Source organism: Rhinoderma darwinii, chromosome 1 (assembly GCF_050947455.1).
Source record: "Rhinoderma darwinii isolate aRhiDar2 chromosome 1, aRhiDar2.hap1, whole genome shotgun sequence".
Lineage (NCBI taxonomy): Eukaryota > Metazoa > Chordata > Amphibia > Anura > Rhinodermatidae > Rhinoderma > Rhinoderma darwinii.
In genome coordinates, this window is record NC_134687.1 from 327,053,848 (window position 1) to 327,074,688 (window position 20,841).

Consider the following 20,841-nt stretch of genomic DNA (forward strand, 5'->3'; position numbering starts at 1 on the left):
CACTGTCTGGATGCTCCTCAAGACCCTTTCCATACCTTGCAATGATGGGGGCTAACAAGCATGAAATAGCTGGATATCCCCTTCTCAGAATGAAGCTGGCCTGGTGGACAGCTGGCCGCAGAAGTTCCAACTGCTCTAAGCCCCAGGAATCACCTGTTATTTATCAGGGAAGATGAGTGTGGTAACCCAGTCCAATGAATAGTGGATCATGTACGGTAATACATTGCTGAGCCAAGTCTGCCAGAATAGGAAACGCTCATTGCTGTGTATCTCCACTCTGTCTAATAGACGGTGGAGCCGGGGTCCAAGAAAACTGTGGAAAAAACTGTGTTTCAGCAATGTCTGCCGGTCCTGGTCACTGCTGCCCCTCTCTACTTGACGCCCGATAATTTGATGAAGCTGCAGTGGTTAATACACTGTACCTTGATGACAGTAGATTTGTTCCTACTGAATATTTATCACTATGCTAGTTTTAATGGATAGGATAAAAATTGGAGTGCTTTTCTCATGTTTGCCTTTTCTCATTGACATAATCTCCAGCGGAAAGTTACTTTCAGACCTTTCATAAATTATTTAAGTGAAGACAATTGCAAGAAAAATCTGAATATTTTGAAATCCTATGTACTGTAAGTTTCAAATAAAGTCAGTTTTGCCAGACACAGGATTGTGAGTAGGAGGAGGGGGGAATGGCTGTCACACATAAAGAATTGCTTATATAGTTCTCGGTTTTGATTGCAATATGAGACAAAATTTTATCAAGGAAGAGAGGGAGATTAGGCAAGGAATTTCGAATATTTTTTTTTTGTATTTATTCTCTATCTTTAGTGTTCTTTAAAATGGAAAACTTTCTAGGTAGTTGGATATTTTAATAAACTTATAACTATATTGTAGTGCGTTAGTTAAAGAATTCCCAAAAAAACTGGGACAGACAGTTTTATTAGATCATGTAGTCAAGTATAGATTAATAAGATCTGACTCCATTGACACAAATCATCAAATAGGAATTACCTACATGTAACCTACAGTAATATACTTAGGAGCTTACCTTGCAATGTAAAGCGTATCTGCTTGCAAATCTTGACACGTCATACAACGGTAGTTATTAATATCCTCCTTTTGCTGTTATTACTTATTTTTCCTCTGCTACCGGGAAGCAATCAACAAGCATGAAGATCTTATTATGGCTTTATTTAATTTGTACTTATGGTTGTCTACCAAAGAAGCTGTGAAGGCAGTCAGATATTTTCTTCTAATACACCATTTAATATTCTACCAAACTATGTACTGTATTTCTTCAAAGCATGTCTGCAAGCTCAGTTCTTCAAATGTTGTTGACAGTTTTATAGATATCTTGGCATACTAAATAGCCACTATGATACACAACAATACACAGAGAGGTGTGGACCCTTTTGATCACAATTGGTTTGGCTTTGGTTATACCAAGGTGCATCTAAGAGATCTTCCCCGTTTTTTCCCTCAAGCCTCTCACGGAATTATGGACTTTTTTGTCAGATACCCATGCGCTGATCCTTGGAAAAGTCACAAATTCATAGTAGCTGTTGGGATAGAGAGCCCATTGACACCGACTGGGAGTAAAATGCCTGATAGAAAAGTGACAAAACTTGTGACATGGCTGGCTCGGACATAGAGTTGAAGCCCTATTACATCGACCGATTTTGGTCGGTGCAGCGAGACAGCTCGTTGATCAGCGCTCATTTGCTCCTGTCACACAGAGCTATGGATGGAGAAGAGCTATTGTTACTCCGATCATTCATCCCCATACATTATTATCATGTCGGCAGCGCGTCTCCTGTTTACACAGGGAGCTGTGCTGCCGACAACGATAATATTTTACTTTTTTAAAACGATATGATCAGCAGATAAATGAGTGTTTGCTCGTTTATCTGCTGATCGCTGCCCTGTTTACACAGGGAAATTATCGGCAATGAGCGTTCGGTGAACATTCATCTTCCCGATAAACGCCCAGTGTAAAAGCCCCTTAAGCCAAGAGTTGAACCACTGTAGCTGTACTGTATAAGTCTAAATAGGTCAGGCCAGGAATACTAACTGGGAATGTGGAGAAGACATAGTTATACATGTGAGAAGTCAAATTGAAGGAAAGGGGCAGATGAAGATGGACTAGCTAAAAAAAAAACAGGGACACGAGCAAATAAGCTGAAGTTGAACTGGCACTTCAAATACTTGAGTCGACAATATAGTTGGCATATGTGCTGGATTTATACTGTTGAGCAACAGTGAAACCCACTGAAGTTTATCTTATTTCATGTTCTAAAAACATACCACAAAATAACCTCCACTAAATCACCAAACATATGGTTGCCTTCAGATATCTGTCAATGAAAATCTCTAATGCCTGCAGTAGATAGGTGCCCCATAGCAACATTTAGAATAAGCCTCACTACTATTGAGAGCTTTGAAAAATGTAGGCTAATGTGGTTAAGGTTGCACCTGGCATTGTTGTCTATCACTTTCTAATAAGAAAAGTGGCAGAGATTGTTAAAAAATTAGTCTGCACGACTCCGGAGCCCAGACTGCTTTTTTTTACACAATTGCACAAGTTAAAAAAGAGTGGCACGGGGAGTTCATAAATATAGCGTTCAGTCCAAACGCCATATTTGTCAGTTTATTTTTGCCCAAAAAAGTGCATAAATACATTAATAAATCTCCCCATGTGAGCTCCCTATCCCCTTCTTCTCATTACATTTTAATTGATAAAACTGTGACTGCCTGCAGCAACCACTAGTGGGAGCTCAGTGCATATGGATTTATACAGCTACTTTTAAACTTAATGCTCCCCCTAGAGGTGGCTGCAGGAAAATGCTGAGACTGTGTGTTGGGAGACAGAAGGAGTTCAGTGCCAGGCCCTCTTCCAACAGGGGCCACATAGTAGTTGCGCGGTCTGCCTGGGCGGAAGGTACGCCACCGCAGTAGAGCTAAGTGGATCTCTCAGGTGGAAATCAGTTGGGGGCCAAGAAGATCATAGATCATAGATTATTTATGGTCATCTCTTTAATAAATCAGAAGGTACATTTTTCAGTACAATGCTCATTTAAATATCTCATTGCTCAGGTACTGAACACTATCTTTGCCTTTCATATGCAGCCACTAACTCCTAAAGGAATACTCAATGCAAAACTGATATACTATGTTATGGCAATTGCAGGGCCTGAGGGACTATGCATGACCCAAGATTCATTATTTAGTGTTCTTTAAATCTTGTGTGCAGCATCAGGCCCGGCACTAGATGTAAAACAATGTATTTGTTTTTCCTAAATGAAACCTACCACAATAAATATAAAACTGGTTTAATGAACATTAAAATGTAAATGTTTTAATATACTGAGTCATCAGTGTCCAAAGTTACAAGCGTATTTCCTGCCATTGCGCTGCTACTAGGTCCTTATGACAACACTTACTGTTCTGTTTTCAGTTCATGGTTGTGTAAAGGGCCTGTAAAACTATATTGAGCTCCAGGACATATTTTCTACCACTGCATGTATCGACATTTAGTAGAACTCCTAAAAAAGATTATTCCCTGGATGTGTTTCTTAGGCCCTGTTCACACTGAGTTTTTTTTGCAGGCAGAAAAATCTGCCTCAAAATTCCATCTGGAATTGTGAGGCAGATCTTGACCTGCCTGCACGCCGTTTGCCGCGTTTTTCGCCTGCGGTCATTGATGTCATTGGGAGGTCAGAGACGTAAACGCCTCCGCCTCCCCAAAAAACGCCTCCGCCTCCCATTCAAATCAATTGGAGGCGTATTCGGACGCTTTTTGGCTTGTTTTCCGATGCTGTTTCCGCGTAAAAAAAATGGTCAAAAAAAACTCTGTGTGAACTCCCCCTTATAGCTACATATAACAACATTGTCATGTAGTTTGATATTTTATCACTAATTGGCAGAAATATTGTAACTCACATGTAATGTGTTGTTGATACAGCCAGTTTAGCAAAGCAACCATGCTATGTGCGTAAAAGAAGGAAGAATTCTGTTTTGCTATACATTTTTTTGTGAAATTGTGAATTCAAATTCATTGTGAACTATCTGTATACGGTCCTGCAACACGTGGAAATAGTGCTGTGAATTTAGTTGTGGCTGGGTAACAGGTAAACAAAGACCTGACCATCCATCCAGTTCTTTCTCTGCCATCCTTGTAGAGCACTCTTTATACATTTTCTAAGCGTGTTAGCATTGGCTTCTGTTCCAAACGTCTTTTATTCTACAATTCATCTCCCACTGGTCCCCATATGGCTAATTCTGTTTTTTATCAAGTGGCATTGTTCCAGAAAGGCAATAAATTAAATTAAAAGGAGTAAAAATACATTTTATTTAGTAATATTATAAAAACATAAATAAATTAACACTTTACTGACACTTTATATCGATTTGATTTGCTATGAAAGTGGAATTTTTAGCATTTGCTAAATAAACACAATGTATATATGTATTTTTTGCAATCTCATTTTGTGGCATACACAAGTTAAATAAAATTGTTCACCAAATGCGATTCAAACCATCATGATATATATTTATTCTATACAGTATATATATATATATATATATATATATATATATATATATATACATACACAGTACTGTGCAAAAGTTTTAGGCAATTGTGGAAAAGTTCTGCAAAGTAAGAATGCGTTCAAAAATATAAGTGTTAGTAGTTTTATTTATCAATTAGCAAAATACAAAGTCAATGAACAGAAAATAAATCAAAATCAAATTAATATTTGGTGTGACACTTGAACAATAGGTACACTTGAACAAAGTCATGGATTTTGTATTCAGGTGTATAATGAACTAACCAATTATAACATGATAATGAACATGATTTTCATATGTAGGTTGAAATAGTAATTAACAGAAACAGCTGTGTAAGAGGCGTAAAACTGGATGAGGAATTGCCAAACTCTGCTACAAAGGTGAGGTTGTGGAAGACAGTTTCATGTCAAAGGTCCCAGATGGCAAGACTGAGCACAGGAAAAATACACAAGGTAGTTATACTGCTTCAGCAAGGTCTGTCCCAGGCAAAGATTTCAAAGCAGACTGGGGTTTCAAAATGTGCTGTTTAAGCTCTTTTGAAGAAGCACAAAGAAATGGGCAGCGTTGAAGACCGTAGACGCAGTGGTCAGCCAAGGAAACTTAGTGCAGCATATCAAAGACACATCATGCTTACTTTCCTTCGAAATTGGAAGATGTCCAGCAGTGACATCAGCTCAGAACTGGCGGAAACCAGTGGGACCCAGGTACACCCATCTACTGTTCGGAGAAGTCTGGCCAGAAGAGGTCTTCATGGAAAAATTGCCCCCAAAAAGCCATATCATAGACGTGGAAACAAGGCTGAATGACTTAAAGAGGCTCTGTCACCAATTTAGAACTTGCCTATCTCTTACCTATTTCTAATAGGCACTTTGATGTAGATAACTACTGTTTTTCTTTTGGTTTTTTTAAGCAAGTTATGAACATTATTCGATTTATGCAAATTTTTTCTAAATGCCCAATTGGGCGGTTTTTTTTTCTATTCACCATGTGGGCGTTGTATAGGAGATAGGCAAGTTATAAACTGGTGACAGAGCCTCTTTAACTATGCACAAAAACATAAGTAGTGGGGTGCAGAAAATTGGGTGCAGGTGCTCTGAACCAATGAGTCAAAATGTTAAATATTTTGCTGTAACAGAAGGCAGTTTGTTCACCGAAGAGCTGGAGATTGGTACAATAATGAGTGTCTGCAGGAAAAAGTAAAGCATGGTAGAGGTTCCTTGCAAGTTTGGGGCTGCCATTCCAGCAAATAGAGTTGTAGATTTGGTCAGGATTAATGGCGTCCTCAATACTGAGTAATATAGGGAGGGAGGCGTCTGATTTTCTCCAAATTTATTCTGCAGTAGGACAACAACCCCAAACATACAGACAATGCCATTAAGCACTATCTTTAGCGTAAAGAAGATCAAGGAGCCCTGGAAGTGATGATATGGCCCCACAGAGCCCTAATCTCAACATCAAGTCTGTCTGGGATTAAATGAAGAGATTGAAGGATTTGAGTGCGCTACATCTACAGAAGATCTATGGTTAGTTCTCCAAGATGTTTGGAACAACCTTCCTGCCGAGTTCCTGCAAAAACTGTCTGCAAGTGTGCCTAGAAAAATTGATGCTGTTTTGAAGGCAAAGAGTGGTCACACCAAATATTGATTTTATTTAGATTTCTCTTCTGTTCATTCACTTTGTATTTTGTTAATTGCTAAAAAAAAACTATTAACACCTTTATTTTTGACACTTTTCATTCTTTGCAGCATTTTCTTCACAATCTATCTATCTATCTATCTATCTATCTATCTATCTATCTATCTATCTATCTATCTATCTATCTATCTATCTATCTATCTGTCTGTCTGTCTGTCTGTCTGTCTGTCTGTCTGTCTGTCTGTCTGTCTGTCTGTCTGTCTATCTATCTATTTATTCATTTTCTGTGTGGACCTGTTTTGTCTGTATTTATTCCATTATTGGCAGTAGCTTTACAAAGCTTTTCTGAATCAATATTGTATTTCCCAGACGTTTCCTGTAAGTAGTACTGTCACTTTCATATTAGAAATATTATGTTTACCTTCATATTATTGGGTTGGGGGCATACATAAAATTTCAGCAGCCTGTATTTTTGTGTCTAAGATACAGCTATAAAGGTTGCAGGAAAACAGTATATAACCATTTGAGTTCTGGAATATGTCCATTTGATGATGAAGAAGAAGCTTTGGAAACGTCCTTGAACAATGTAAATTAAATACATAAAAGCTTTTCAGATCTAATTAAGCTATTCTTGTTTTGGATGATGAATCACAGAAAGGCAGAAGGTAATGTGTCCTTGAAATGTCTGATGTAACACCCATGTGATTCTTCTTTGTGCATATAAGACTTGTAAACGTGTAATATTTTTTGTGGTTTTAAGGGTTAAGCCGGAAAAGAACTGCTTAGCACATCATGCTGGCAAGCAATTCTTCCTCCATGTTGTGCTCGCCATTTGTGAAACCAGCTGCACAGTGAGACTCCACTGTACCGAAACAGAAATATATCTTTTGTGCTAGCAGGTAGGATTTCTTTATAGAAACTGAGAGATTTGAGTTAAGTCAAGGACAAGAGCTTTAGTTACAAAATGAGAGACTGAGATTTTCGAGTTTCGATTTTTTTTTATTCTGTAATTTATCTTTTCTCAATGCACTCTTTATACGCACAGCATTGCTTTATCAGTTTCGAACCATGAATAAAAGATGGAACTCAATATCTGGATGTATTTATGTTTATCAATGGAGATTAGATTAAAACTAAAAATAGAAATTCTAGTCTTGTTGCCAAAGGCAACCAATCGGAGCTCAGCTTTTATTTCTTAAACTAGTCTGGAAAAATGAAAGCTGCACTTTGATTGGTTGCTATGTGTAACACATTGGTTGTTCATATATAAAAATGTTAATGATCTACCAAAAAAATCATTCTTGATTAATGCCACACTGGTGTGATGTTTCAGAAGGTACAGCGTAAAGTAAAGAAAGCAATGGGGATGGGAGACTATACTGGAACGTTATTAACATAATGTTTTTATGGAGAAATCCGAAAATTAAGTAATGCTATAAAATAAAGAATTTTCGAAACTGGGAAGGCAGGGGAATATATAGGCTGGGACAAGTGATGGAAGGGGGGGGGGGGGATCAAGACCTTTCAGACTCTATGTCAGGAACTTGGAACCAGAGGTATATGGTGTTTTCAGTATTTACAGTTGGCCTCAACACTTAACCCCTTCCCCCTTCTTGCATTCTGGGCCCTAATGACCAAGCCATTTTTTACGTTTTTCCATCGTCACATTCGAAGAGCTATAACTTTTTTATTTTTGCGTCGACATAGCTGTATAAGGTCTTGTTTTTTGCGGGACAAGTTGTACTTTTTAATAGCACCATTTTGGGGTACATATCATTTATTCATTAACTTTTATTACCTTTTTTTTCGGGGGGGATAGAAGAAAACCTGAAATTTTGCACACTTTTTTTGCGTTCTAAATCTACGCCGTTTACCATGTGGTATAAATAACACAATAACTTTATTCCGCGGGTTGTTACGATTGCAAAGATACCAAATTTGTACAGATTTTGTATGTTTTACTACTTAAACAGTAAAAACACTTTTTTTTCAAAATTATTTGTTTTTGTGTCTCCATATTTGGGGAGCCATAACTTTTTTATTGTTCCGCCGATGCAGTTGTATGAGGGCTTTTTTTTTTGCGGGACGACTTGTAGTTTTTATTGGTATCATTTTAGAGTAGATGCAACTTTTTGATCACTTTTTATCACATTTTTTTTAAAGTCAGGATTAACAGAAAACACCAATTTTTCCATTTCCATTGTTCTTTATTTTATTTTTTACGGCGTTCACCGTGCGGGTTAAATAATGTAACAGCTTTATAGTCGGGGTCGTTACAGACGCGGCGATACCAAATATGTGTAACTTTTTTGCATTATTGTGTTTTTTTTTAATAGTAAAGCATTTTGTAAGGGAAAAAAGTGGGTTTTTAAAAAAAAAAAAACACATTTTTTTTTATTAACTTTATTCAACATTTTTTTCACTAGTCCCACTAGGGGACTCATCCGATCGCTTTTATAATACACTGCAATACTTGCAGTGTATTATTGCCTGTCCGTTTAAAACAGACAGGCATCTGCTAGGACATGCCTCTGGCGTGACCTAGCAGGCATACACTACAGGCAGACCTGGGGGCTTTTATTAGGCCCCCTGCTGCCATTGCAGACACAGACACTCGGCGATCTTATCGCCGGGTGTCAGTGGGATGAGAGGGAACTCCCTCCCTCTCTCCAAAACCACTCAGATGCGGCGCCTGCTATTGAGCACTGCATCTGAGGGGTTAAACCGGTGAGATCGATACTAATATCGATGTCACACGTTCGAGCAGGGATGTCCCTAGCCCTCAGCTACCTCTGGCAGCTGAGAGCAGGGAGATTTCACGGCTCCTTGCTCTGTTTATTCCGATGCAGCGCCGCAGAAAGGCTATTGCATCAGAATAAAGCCCACTAATGACCGCCGTGAAAAGGCTTATCGGCGGTCATTAAGGGGTTAAAGCACAAAATATAACACAGTTGAAAACTGAGAAATCCATTAACCCCTTCCCGTCGCAGCCCTTTTTTAGATTTTCATTTTCGTTTTTTCCGCCCCACCTTCCAAAAGCCATAACGTCTTTATTTTTCCGTCGATATAGTACTATGAGGGCTTGATTTTTGCGGGACGAGTTGTACTAGGAAACGGGCCAAAAAATTTTTGTTGGGTAAAAAAAAGAAAAAAAAACAGCGATTCTTCCATGTTTTTTTGCGTGCCGTTTTTACGGAATTCACTGTGCAATTAAAACAACATGTTAACTTTATTTTGTGGGTCAGTACGATTACAGCGATACCAAATATGTATAGTTTTTTCTATATTTTACTACTTTTACAAGTAAAAACCTAAGTGTAAAAACGAAAATTTATTTTGTGTTGCCAAATTCCGAGAGCCATAACTTTGTTATTTTTCCGTCCATTCAGTGGTATGAGGGCTTATTTTTTGCGGAATAAGCTGTAGTTTTTAATGATACCATTTTGGTGTACATGTCACTTTTTATTTATTTTTTTGTGGGAGTTTAGTTTCACCGTGCAGGTTAAATAATGATATATTGTAATAGTTCAGACTTTTACAGACGCGGCGATACTAATTATGTTTATTTTTTTTATTTTTTTTACTATGCTCTAGGGGGAAAATGGGAAAAGGGGAGTTTTTTGAACTTTTAATATATATATTTTTTTTTTTACCCCCAAAAAAACCTTTATTTAACTTTTTTTTATTAGTCCCCCTAGGGGACTTCAACCAGCAATCGTTAGATCGCTAGCACGATATACTGCAATACTAATGTATTGCAGTATATCGTGATTCTGACAGGCAACTATTAAGTCCACAAAGATGGCGGACCTGGAGGGCTTCATTAGGCCCCCAGGCAGCCATAGCAACAATCCACCCCCCCCCCGCGATTGCGTTGCGGGGGGTGCGATGAGCTGTTAGAGGGGGTCGCCCCATCTTTCTAATGAATTAAGTGCTGCGGTCGCTATTAACAGCAGCATTAAACGAGTTAAACGAGCGGGATCGCGCTCGAGCGCGATGCCGCTAGTTACTCTGAAGTATCGGCTGTAACAAACAGCCGACACCCGCATCGTATGGAGCGGGTTCACTGGGGGATTAGGAAAAAACCCTGAAATTCCACCACTGTTCTAAATTGACGTCGTTCACTGTGCGGCGTAAATAACACATTACCTTTAGTGTATGGGTTGGTACGAATACGGCGATACCACATATGTAGAGGTTTTTTATGTTTTACGAATTTTGCACAATAAAAACCCTTTTGAACTAGAGTTATTTGTTTTTGCATCGTTGCTTTCCAAGAGCCGTAATTTTTTTATTTTGCTGTCAATGTAGTGATTTTTTGGACTTGTGTTTTGCAGGACGAGATGTAGTTTTGATTGGTACTGTTTTGGGGTACATGGGACTTATTGATTAATTTTTATTATTACTTTTTTGGAGGGCAATGGAAAAAAATTGCAATTTCGCAATTGTTTTTTTACGGTGTTCACCTTGAGGTTTAAATTACATATTAACTTTATTAATTGAGTCATTACGTCCTAATAGGCATATGCCTTTATCAGGCCCTCGGCTGCCATGACACCCCATTGGAGACCCGCGATTGCATTTGCGGGCCACCGATGGGTGACAAAGGGAGCTCCCTACCTCTGTAAACAAGTGAAATGCCGCAGTCGCTATTGATGGCGCCATTTTACGGGTTAAATGGCCGCAATCGAAGAAAACTTCGATCGCGGGCGTTGAAGCAGGAGTCCGGTTGTCATCAGACAGCAGAGCCCCGGCCCCAGCCTGCACGGGACACCCATGCAGGACTTAGACTAGGCCTCCGTGAAAATGCGGCGGCCTAGCCTAAGACCCCTTAGTGACCGCCGTGAAAAGGTGTATTGGTGGTCACTAAGGGGTTAAGGGATAACAATTTTTTATGGAGAATTGACTAATGAAACAATGATGAACTGGGGACATCTAATGGGTAAATGGGCGAAAGCTGTAGGGAAGAGGAAGAACAATGGTTAAATATACGTGAGGTAGTTCCTTTGCTGTCTATATTCCACTCTCAGAGGGCCTCTCAACTTTTTATAACTCATAGAGCTCATTATACACTAACTAGATAAAAAAAAATGGGATATAGAAAGACAGGCGGTTGTCCAAGAAGTAAGGGCCTGCAGGGAATTTGATCTACCCAATATGGAATTGCCCAAAGTTAAGAAGATACTGGAATAGGGTCATAGAAATTTTGAATATAATTTATAATATTGAGATAGATTCCAATTTTTTTAGTTACCAATTTGGATTAAAAAAACAACAAAATAGTGGAAATTTACTTTAATGGGATTTCCAGATGCAAATTCATATAGCTGACATAGCTAAGCACTAGGCACTCGTAATGTGATGCAGGAATACTCTAGGCGAGGTTTAGACGCACCTGTTTTATGCAGTTTTTCTTTTCTTTTTTTTATGCAGAGGCAGGAGTGGATTCTGAATGGATCTTTTTGTATCCACTCCTCGTTGTAGCTAAAAAAAAGTTACATCGAACACTTTATGGTATGAACCTGGCCTAATGCATACCTTACAGCAGTCCCATATTCCATAAAATAAATCTATAAGAATCTTTCTCTACGTTTGAATTTGCCAATTTGAACTATAAAATATAATTTATCATTGAATCCCTCTATATAGCCTTTTGGTTGGAGTTAAGTAGATTTTGTCTATAGTACTCCAAGTGTCCTATCCATGTGACTTATTCTAGAAAAAGTAAGTTAACCCTTTAAAATTACTTGGATTTCTGCATTGATTACTAAGAAAATTTTGTCTGGTTGTTATATAAGTCAGACACATTCTAACTAAAAGACAGACACAATCTAACTAAACTAAGAACACAAAACTAGTTGTACTGTTCATGTCATTTAGTGAGCACATTGAGTAAACATCCACAATGTAGGGAGAAAAAGTAAGTGAACCTCTGTATTTTAATGACTACTCAAAAGGTGATTGATTCAGTTAAGGAGATGAGATTGAAATGTGAGTTTCACAGGTGCTTTGCCCAATAGATAAAGACACAGAAAGTCCGGTTAGTGACAAATCTGTTCTTCTCAAGAAAGATTGGTTAGTGGGAACCATGCCTCAAAGCAAACAACTTTCAGAAGACATGTTATAGAGACGCATAAAGTGGGAAAGGGCTAAAAAAAAAGCTTTGCTAAAGACCTGGGTGTACATTAATTCACAGCTAGACAAGTGGTCTACAAACGGAAACATTTTAGGACTACTGCTACGCTCCGTAGGAGTGGCCAGTCTGTTAACATCACTCCAAGAGCACAACAGGCAATCCTGACAGAGGTGAGAGAGAATCCAAAGGTAACGGCAAAATACCTACTGAAGACTCTACAAATTGTGCAAACGTCTGTTCATGTGTTCATTATTAGAAAAATGCTGAACAAGAATGGCGTTCATGGAGGACACAACGAAGGAAGCCGTTGCTGTAAAAAAAAAACTTTGCAATCCCATCCCAAGTTTGCCAGAGTGTGGATGTTTCACAATGCTACTGAGAAAATGTACTATGGATGGATGAGACAAAAGTGGAACTCTTTTGCACAAATGCACAACGCTATGTCTGGAGGAAAAAGAACACTGCACACCAAACCCTCATCCCAACTGTGAAGCACTGTTGAGGGAGCATTATGGTTTACAGCTGCTTTAAATGTAAAGGTATCAAAATATTTTACACAAGAATGTAAGGGTATGTTCACACGCTGAGTCAAAAACGTCTGAAAATACGGAGCTGTTTTCAAGGGAAAACAGCTCCTGATTTTCAGAAGTTTTTTAAGCCACTCGCTATTTTCGCGGCCCTTTTTTCCATTGGTTTCAATGGGCAGATGTTTGTAGGCGTTCTGCTTCCGTTTTGTCGGCCGTATTTCGGGCGTTTACTCCCCGAAAAATGGCCGAAAATGGGCTGTGTGAACATACCCTAAGAATGCAGCAGTCCATGACCTCAAGCTGAAGAGATGTTATCGCTATTGACTGCAGCCTCAGAGGGGGTTAAACGGCCGGGATTGCAGGCAGGTTTCAGCTGTATAAAACAGCAAATACCTGCCAAGTATGGTGTAGGCTCAGCCCCTGAGCCTTTGCCATATTGTTAGAGCGCATATACGCCGTACATGTACGCGGATGTCGCTAAGGGGTTAAACTATTCACAAACCGCACTCATGTCACCCACATTAAGGTAACATGCACACGAACATGCTTTTGCGGCCGCAATTCCCCCAAAAATCCACAGTAGAATTGCGGCCCCATTCATTCCTATGGGCCCATGCACACGACCGTGGTTTCCAGGAGGTCCAAGCTCATAGGAAATAATGATTTGCGGGCAGCTTATGGGTGTCACTCCGTGGCCGGCCGACCTGAAAATCACGGCCGTGCACATTGCTACAGTCGTGTGCATGACGCCTAAGTCTTTTTCATAAAATTCACCAAAGAAATAAGTAAGTACAGTAGTTATATTACACATAATTGATTCACTCTTGAAACTCCATCCTTTACCTTGCACGTAAGTAATTAATTGCGAGAGAAATATGTTATATGGCAGGATGAAGTTGTGTCCTTTAATGCAGGTAGAGCAGCTTCTGATGCAGCACATAAATCATTACAGGCTCTAACTGAATCCACAGCCTCTTTTAGTTAGTCTAGTGGTGTCATTTCATCAAGTATATGTACAATTGTGCATCTACCAAAGTATGATCTCATTACAATTCACGTAATCAAAGCATATTATTTTTATGAAAAAAATCTCACATACTGTATGTCAGAAAAAGTAGTGCTGGAAATGTGAACCATATTTCCCCCAAATTTGACAGTTCTGGCTGATATAATCTTTTGTATTCTTATGTCTCATGAAGACAACCTCTTTTCATATGTTGTCCTGTATACGTTCATATGTTGTCATATATGTCCTGGTGGTACAGTTGTGTATATAGTCAACATTCCCTTTTGCTTGTGGTAAAATTCTATAATTTCAAATAAGCTTCCCAGTTGAGTAGGACAGGTTGTTCTACTGAGCAGCTGAGCAATAACAGGGCTAGTGGTGGAGCAAGAAATAATATTTCTGCTTGGCAGCCAATTGGGCATAAGGGTCCATGTGACCAAATGCCCTCATCACTCCAATGCAGGCATCCCTGTAACATATAGAAGAGTATTTACTCAGTAATCTGTATTTCCAATGTGAAACTTGTAAAAGAAGATGGAATAATTATTCATTCGGTTTCAGAGAGTGCTCAATAAAGGGCATCATGATAGGAGTGTAAGTTCTTTCTGTAAAAAGTGTTAAAACGTCATCTATAAATGTGCAGATGTTATGGTTGTCATAGTACTTTCTAAGTGGACAGTTATATCTATTAGTCCACATAAAAGATGTCTAGTTGTTACCCTGACAATGAATCAGTTTTTGCTTTGTATGATTGAATCTGCTATTTCCATTTCATTTTATGTGCTATATTATCCATGAGAGCAACGGGACATCCAGAGGTGTAACCTGAAGCTCTTGAGCAAAATCTACAACAAAGGCCCACCAGCACTGATGTGTAGTTTAAAGTACTGGTCTCCTCATAGAAGGGAGAAAATATTTTGAGCCCCCATAAGCTCCAGGGCCGGGTGCGACTACAAACTGTGCACCCTCTATAGCTATGTCCCTAAGGACATCAGAAGGACTTTAGTATATTTTTTGTGTTAGGTGTGTACTGAATAGTATGATGAGTGGGGAGTGCCCAAGGGCATGGCAACTAAGGGCTCATTCAGACTAGCGCGTATCACGTCTGTTTGACGGCCGTCACACGGACCAATGTTTTTTAATGGGGCCGTTCACGCGGCCGTTGTTTCAACAGAGCGGGTGAAGGGTCCGTGAAAAAATACGACATGTCTATGGGGGATCTGTGACAGCGCGTCCCGCACGGGTGCACCTCGGACGGGAAGAACGTCTGTTTTTCACGTCCGCGGTTGCCGACGCTTGACTGAATGTAGCCTAAGGGCATCCACAGCCCCACGAATCCACTTAGTGCTGTGGACTGAATTATTTTCTGCCTTATGTTTAGCTCAACAATCCGATGATTGTCTCTCTATTGCTTTTCCATGTTTTGTGTGATTTACATGGTTGAACTTTAGGTTAATGTTGGTAAAGACACTTTCTGTGAATGTACTAGACATATTATTCAGTACCAGTCACTCCATTTAAATCCATGGGATTCCAGAAATATGAAACAGACTTACAACATTATAGTCTCATATCACAGTACAATAATGTTTGTTATAAAGCTGATTCCATTATAAGCCCCATAATACATTACAATGAAAGTTGATATCATGTTGGGCATCAGTAGACTAGCCACTCATATTAGCCTGTAACCTTTAATATTAGTAATGTAATATTACTATAACTGTTGTATATGACTGTACAGTATATTAAAAGGTTTAGTTTCCCAGTAAAAATCAATGCAATATGTTCACACTAATAAAAGTGCAATGATGAGATCAACACTTCAGGTAAATACTTGCACTTTCATAAGTTAGTTTTAGAATAATTATTTCTAAGTAAATAAGAAAATTCAATGATTTTTGAGCTAAATAAGGGAGCAATAGATATCAGTTCCCACTTTAGGCAAAATAACATGTGCTGCTTCTAACACAGAGTTATTCTCATTCCCTGACAGAAAAAGAAACGAGGTACTTTGATTTGTGGAGTATCTGTACAGTGCTCAGGGCTTCATGTCAAATACACTTTCCAGAATCACGAATAAAGCGCTTTAAAATAGGAGTAGAAGTGAGTGCATCTTTAAAAAAAATCATTTCTCCATTAATTCTGTAAAATGTCAATCATCCTAAAAAAAAGACATTTGTTGCAGATTTTTTTGTGCGAATTCCACACTAATAACCCACGACACATTACAGTACAATACACGTGAATGGGTTATTCAAAATTCCATCCACATGTGGCGGACAAAATCTGCATTAAATTCAGGGCAGATGCTGCAGATTTCCAAATCCACAGCATGCCTATTGTGTAGCAAAAATGCAATGCAAACTGAGAAATACGTCAAAAAAATCCACAGCAAATACAATTTATCCGCAGATTCACAGAAAAATGTGGAGCAGAGAAACGCTGCTACATTTGAACCTCCAATATGTGGCGCGTATAGAACACCGCAGCAAATTTTTGACATGACCAATTATCACTGGCCCAGTTTCCAAACTTAGCAGCCAAAGATGCCCCCCTAGCAGTGTGTTCCAGCCACAGATGAATCAATAACATTGTGTCAGCCACAGATGCCATCTCTACTCTCTGTGTGAGCAACAGATGCCTCCATAACTGTGTGTGACATCCACTGATGCCATCATAGCAATGTGTACCATTCACAGATATTGCTTAGCAGTATGTACTAGCCACAGATGCCCCCTCTACAGAATTTGACAACCACAAATACCTACATAATTGTGTGCCAATAACATTTGCCTTGATGACACTGTGTACCAGCCATAGATGGCCAATAACAATGTGTGCCAGCCACAGATGTTGCCTCCACACTCTGTGTCAGCCATAGATGCCTCTATAACTGAGTGTGTCATCCATCTTTCATGGCAAGATTTACACCTCTTCCATTTATTTCACTATTCCTGGTTTTGGCTTCCAAATAATGATGCAAAATACTGATCAGAATACTGCCGTGTGAAAGTGGCCTAATAAAATACTTTGCACCACATCCTGTTGATAAATCTGGGGTTGGTTTAGTTTTACAATTTTTAAGGCTTTATTCACACGACAGGGTCCAAGTTTTGGCCGTTTCGGTCAGGTTTTTCTCGGCTGTTCTGCATCCATTCCGTTCCGGGCCATGTTTCCGTTTTTAACGGACGATTTTGACCCGTTTTTCATCAGTTTTTTTCCCTGTCCGTTTTGAAAATGGAGGACTTTCATTTGTCAATTTTTTTTTGCCACACACTTCCCTCTGTAGATAATGCCACACAGCCCCTATAGATAATGCCACACACAGCCCCCTTGTAGATAATGCCACACACTGCCCTCTGTAGATAATGCCTCACAGCCGCCTGTATATACTGCCACAGCCCCCCTTGTAGATAATGCCACACACTGACCTTTGTAGATATTTCCACACAGCACCCTGTAGATATTGCCACAGCCCCCCTGTAGGTATTGCCACACACTGCCCTATGTAGATAATGCCACACAGCCCCCTGTAGATACTGTCACAGCCCCCCTATAGGTAGTGCCACACAGCCCCCCTCTAGGTAGTGCCACACAGCCACCCTGTAGGTACAACACAGTCCCCTTGTACATAGTACCCCTGTAGATGCCCTCCGTAGATGGCACAACCCCTGTATATGGCACACCCCCTCCCTGTAGATAGCGCCACTGTAGGGGACCGCTCCAGGAGAAGTCCCTGACTATAATGACCATATATGGACAGTGACGGCATGGACTTCTCCTGGAGCGGTCCCCTGCTCCTGAAGCGGAATCCCTGGCTACAATGGCCGGTGATTCCGCTCCAGGAGAAGTCCCTGACTTCACTGTCCATACATGGACAGTGATGTCAGGGGCTTCTCCTGAAGCGGAATGCATGGTCACAACCGACCCCGACACAGCTGTGGCCGGTGATTTAGCTCCAGGAGAAGTCACTGTCCATATCTGGACAGTCAAGTCTCGGGATTCTCGTTGAGCGGAATCCCCGGCCGACGGGCTGCTGTGGCCGGGGATTCGGCTTCAGGAGCAGGGGACCGGCCACAGCTGTGGCAATGCTGTGGCCAGGGATTAGGGATTCCGCACCTGCAGGGAGCAAAAAAATCTCCTCCTCCTCATCCTCAAATGCACTTCGCACTGAGAATAGGAGAAGAGAGCGAACAAGTGGCAGAAAGCACGACCATCACTGAGATCACATTCAAGTGGCAGCCGTGCTTTACTTGGCCCCATAGACTTCTATGGGGGCCGGGAGAATGGCCCAAAATAGGGCATGTTCCATTTTTTCACAGCCCGGTTTACTGTGACGCCAAAAAATCGGCCGTGTGAATAGCCCCATTTGGAGTCTATTGTTCTTAATGCAGCCGTGTAACGTCCGAGAATCCCTGTAGAAAAGTGACGGATATGTTGATAAATGAGCCCCGTTTACCTTTTCAGACACATTCATATGTATTGTAAAAGGTGGAACAGGGGCATTATAAACATGATTTTTGGTCTAAATGCCGTATTTATGCCAGAAAACTGGGGTAAATACATTATTAAATCTTCTATATTGACTTTTGAGTTTTATTTGGTAGAGCAACCATTATTTTACTTCACTGCTGAAAACATGATTGTTTGGCAAGGCCAATTCAAGATAGAGAATGTGACCATCAAAAATAGTGTATTTCTAAGTAATGGTTAATTCACTTCATAGATTCATTGGTTACAAAATGACTGAAACAATCTGAATAGCAGCTCAATTATGCGGTCCACATTTCTGCTTTATTCTGCCACAGGACTGAGTTTCCATGGTGAAAGATTAGAAAACGGATTCTATTCAAATGCTTGACTATAATAGACACATACTGAAAAGTTCCAAGACTTCCAACTTGCATTAAGGCATGTTTCGCACTTCCATCATATAGGCACATTTTAGCATTCGTTTTGCAGCCGTAACACCCCGTACCTCATAGTTCTACTGAACTCAATCTAGATCCCTATAGAACCCTTATGATGACCTAAGTTAAAAGGGGTTTTCCAAGATATAACATTGATGGCCTATCCTTAGGATAGGCCATAGATGTATAATCGATGGGACTCCAACCAATCAGCAGAACAAAAGGACTGGAGCTCCGTGGCCACTTCACTTTACCCATCACAGCAACATCCATATGAGTGTGGTTGTGCCTGGAACTGCAGCTCAACCACGCTCTGCCCTATTAACAGCAGTACCTGTCACAGTGACGTGCATATGGGTGGACACTGCCTCCTGTTCTGCTTATCAGCGGGGGCCCGGGGGTGAGACGGACCCCTCTAACTATACATTGATGGCTGGCCTGTCTTAAGGATAGGACTTCAATGTTCTATCCTAAAAAATACATTTAACGTGTAGTTATGTGCAGGCACATTTTTTACAAGGCCGTTGTGTTATTTTACTATCCTCCAAGAGTAGCAATCCAAAGCTGGAACAAATTTTTCTATGACCATTTGTATCTCTACCTGCTCTCTACAGTGAAATATTAGCCACTAGAGATGGAGGTCTATAATTTGCTAATATGAGCTAACAGAATAATATCTTCTGCTATAAACTGTACATTATTTTTGGTCTAGTTGGATAAGTTGTAAAAATAATAATATACGTTCCTAATTTAATAATTTCTGGATGTGATGGATCCCTTTGAGCCATTTTTTTAATTCATGTTAGCCAAGTGGGTTCAGAGTTAGTTTTTAGCCATATTTATAAAATACGACTTTTCAGCATGCCACCAGCAGGCTGGAGTAAAACGAATCCAAAAGCTCCACACCTTCTCCAGTTTAAAATTGACCAAATGTAATGTGATACTAGATAAACTTATTGCAAAATAAACGAAAAAAAAAATTACCACAAAATAAAGCAAGACGGCACAGGATAAGCCAAAATTGATACATGTGGGCCATTGTGTTACTAGCATCATGTCACGTAATAGTACCTGATGTATCTTTAACCCCTTCCCCCTGCTGGCATTCTGGGCCCTAATGTCCAAGCCATTTTTTAAATTTTTCCATTGTCACATTCGAAGAGCTGTAACTTTTTTATTTTTGCGTCGACATAGCTGTATAAGGTCTTGTTTTTTGCGGGACGACTTGCAGTTTTTATTGGTACCATTTGAGAGTAGATGCGACTTTTTGATCACTTTCTATCACATTTTTTTTAAGTCAGGATTAACAGAAAACAGCAATTTTTCCATTGTTTTTTATTTTATTTTTTACGGCGTTCACAGTGCGGGTTAAATAATGTAACAGCTTTATAGTCGGGGTCGTTACGGATGCGGCGATACCAAATATGTGTAACTTTTTTGCTTTATTGTAGTTTTTTTTAATAGTAAAGCATTTTGTAAGGGGAAAAGCTGGGTTTTTCTTTTTTTTTTTTTCACTTTTTTTTTTATTAACTTTATTAAACTTTTTTTACTTTTTTACTAGTTCCACTAGGGGACTTCACTATCCTCCGATCGCTATTATAATACACTGCAATACTTTTGTATTGCAGTGTATTACTGCCTGTCCGTTTAAAACGGACAGGCATCTGCTAGGTCATGCCTGCGGCATGATCTAGCAGGCATTCGCTGCAGGCAGACCTGGGGGTCTTTATTAGACCCCCGGCTGCCATAGAAGACACAGACACTCGGCGATTTTATCGCCGGGTGTCAGTGAGATGAGAGGGAGCTCCCTCCCTCTCTCCAAAACCATTCAGATGCGGTGCTCGCTATTGTGCACCGCATTTGAAGGGTTAAACAGGTGAGATCGATACTAATATCGATCTCACCCGGCAGAGCAGGGACGCCCCCAGCCCTCAGCTGCTTCTGGCCGCTGAGAGCAGGGAGATTTCACGGCTCCCTGCTCTGTTTACTTTATTCTACAGCAGCGACGTAGTTTGGCGGCGCTCTAGAATAAAGCCCACTAATGACCGCCGTAAAAAG

General features: G+C 40.0%; 1 protein-coding gene across 1 annotated transcript in view; it reads left to right on the plus strand.

Moving 5' to 3' along the window:
• PLPPR1 (phospholipid phosphatase related 1) overlaps window positions 1-20,841 on the plus strand; it is a 209,643-nt gene that overhangs the window by 54,869 nt on the left and 133,933 nt on the right. The window lies entirely within an intron of this gene.